The sequence below is a fragment of the Pungitius pungitius genome, chromosome 2 (genome assembly GCF_949316345.1).
Source record: "Pungitius pungitius chromosome 2, fPunPun2.1, whole genome shotgun sequence".
Taxonomy (NCBI): Eukaryota; Metazoa; Chordata; class Actinopteri; order Perciformes; family Gasterosteidae; genus Pungitius; species Pungitius pungitius.
In genome coordinates this window covers 2,538,874-2,541,766 of record NC_084901.1, presented here as the reverse complement: position 1 = coordinate 2,541,766, position 2,893 = coordinate 2,538,874, and positions in this window count along the sequence as shown.

Genomic DNA, 2,893 nt, shown 5'->3' with positions numbered 1-2,893 from the left:
ACACCTGCGCTTGCATTTACACGCTGGTGGATGTGACTGCACACAGTTACTGTGTGGCAATGGATTATTGATTAATTGACAAATGGATGAACCCCCCCCCCCCCCGCACAGTGACACAAATCTGCGTTTATGCACTTACTGAATTCTGCAGAGAGCTTCACCCGTCGTTGCTCTATAGCCGGTAAGAAGTCATCTACAAATACAAAATACAGAGTAAGCATATTTCAAACTCTAAAGGTGACCCGACTTACAGGCTGACACTCCCCAGGTCCGAATAGTCACCTCCGAGCCGTCGTACCCATGTGCCTTTGCACAACACTCGGCCTTGTTTCACACGCCACACCAGGGAGCCGTCCCCTCGGAAACGCTCAATCGCAGCAGTAAACAAGAGCTTCCTCCTGAGGGGGGGAGGGGGGGGCGCCGAAGGGGCCGAGGGATCAGGCCGTGACGTCGGAGACGCGGCTTCCAGATGGGGTTCAATCAGCTGGCCCGTGCACGCCGCGAGTCTCGTGGCACCTGCTGATCAAAGTTTTTCTCCTGTGTCGTGGAGGTCAGATTCCCCCGTCTGACGTCTCGTTATGGCAAAAATAAATCCTGGCATCACATCCTCAACCCGCTATTACGCGTCCTCGCCGTGATGATTGCGTTTCCCGGAGGGCTAGCGGCAGGCTGAATAAACAGGATGTAAATCAGAGGCATTTGTTGTGATCTTAAGTGGAGTATCTGCGCATATGCGAGAAAACTTTGTAAAACATGCACAACACATGTTACAAGTTAGTTGTGATGTTTGAATACATGTGTGACTCTAGTCCCACATCTCGGTACTTTATGTAAAAGACAATAACTCAAATATGGTTGTGTTTAATGTTTTGTCGTTGGTTCGATTGTGAAAATGTGTCATTCGGAGGTTGATATTTAAAGGTTATCAGCACAGAGTGATTTATTCCAAACGGCCTCTTGAGAAGACTGAATCACGAAGATGACACTGCACTAACAAACTGTAGCCAATCGTAGCACTTAAATTGTACTTCTAATGGCACTTATCTTCAAAATGTTTAGAAACTGTTTTCTTGTTACTTGTTCTTCTCTACGGTTGAAATGCTCTTATTGTAAGTCATGTCAAAGGACATGTGATGTAATGTAATGAGCCCAGGGTCGTCTCTCGCGTATCCACCTGCACCTGCCCCCCCCCCCCCCCCCCGAAGTTGGACACCTGCTGGGGCGAGGACTCCACTTCGGCTTCAAATCCCCCCCCACCGTGAACCCTCCTGATATCAGCCCACCGAGGCCTCTGGCCAACGACTTCCTGACGCCGCCAATAAGCTGAGCCCACCCCCCCCGCGTTTTTGACCCCCCGTGTTTTGACCCGGAGCCCCTCGTGCTGCAGTCCAGGTCTCGTTTACTGCATTTGCAGACCGTAAACAGTTTAAATGTGTCTCCCTTCAGTGTCAGCTGACATGAGGAATGGCTCTGAAATGGAAAAATTGGGGGGTCGGCTGGGGCTTCATGCAATGGCTCGTGGCTGCAGTCGTTTAAATGTTTTGGGTCGTGACTCTGCTTGAACAGCGAGTTAATGGGGAGGTTCAGAAGGTGGGTGGTATTCAATCAAGCGCCGTCATTTTCACTCTCAGAAATGTCTCTAAACCCCAAAAACAACATCATTAGCATCTGTAATGACAATATGTAAAAGACGGCTACGGCTACGATTGTGTACGAGGGGGGGGGGGGGGGGGGGGGTTCATACCTACACACACACACACAAACACACACACTCACACACTCCCACCCCCAACCTCGCTGAGTACACATGGTTGTCCGCCAACAATAACACATGGCGCTGCCAAAATTCTTTATGCCTGGCCACCTTTTTTTAGTCCAGGTTGAGCTGGACCACCCCAGTGCATTACAGGTACTTGGTGGTAAGCAGAGACAGCAATATGTTTGTATTACGTGTCAACTAAACACGCTACGTGTTTGACATCTTTGGAGTAGCGATTTCATTCAACGCCTCCATATGTGGAGGAAGTTTTGTCGACGCACATTCTTTGGATCAAGAAGAAAATGGTGAAGTCACGTCTGTTTGTGTTGTATCATGAGCAGGAGGGACAGAAGTTCATCCTAAAACACTAATGACAAGAGTGACCTCGGCTCTTTATACTAAAACAAACACACAACAACAGCAATAAAACTATTTCTAATATAAAGACACTGTATTTGGTCCGTCAATTTATTCATACTGTTCATAACGCACATTTTGAACATGCATATGAAGAGATGATATGACAACGTTATTATACTGACTAATTAAGCTTTATTTCTTTATTATTAAAGAAACTTAACAGAGGATTTAAATAAATAAAACTTCATGATGATCCCAAAAGAAAACCACAAGAAAATATATATATATATATACATATGGCTTTAAGCTTCTTAGTTGATTACATGACGTGTAAAACAGTATCAATACATGTTTCATATACTGTATGTACTTAGTGGAGGAGCATTAATATAGTCAGTTCAGAGAATCTCCAAACATGGACCAGAATCTCTTAATAACAACGGAGCCATCTCCATGACAACTGACAGCCTCCTACCACTGAGAAGGCCAAGAAATGTGGTTAGAAACAAGAAGGCTAAATTTGACGTGTGTGCGTTCATGAAGCTGTTCATATGTACCCTATATTATTGAAAACTGATGTCTCATCAACTCAGGATGAACTTTGACCTATCCCAGTAATATCTCAATAAATAATAGTCTATATATAATATTAAATACAGCGCTTTACTAATACTCTCTTTCAGTCCGGAAGTGCTTGTAAGCTGGTTGGGTGTTATATAATATTGTCAATGACCCCTGTTTTATTTGGTATACACAGTCCGTAAGGGATTACCC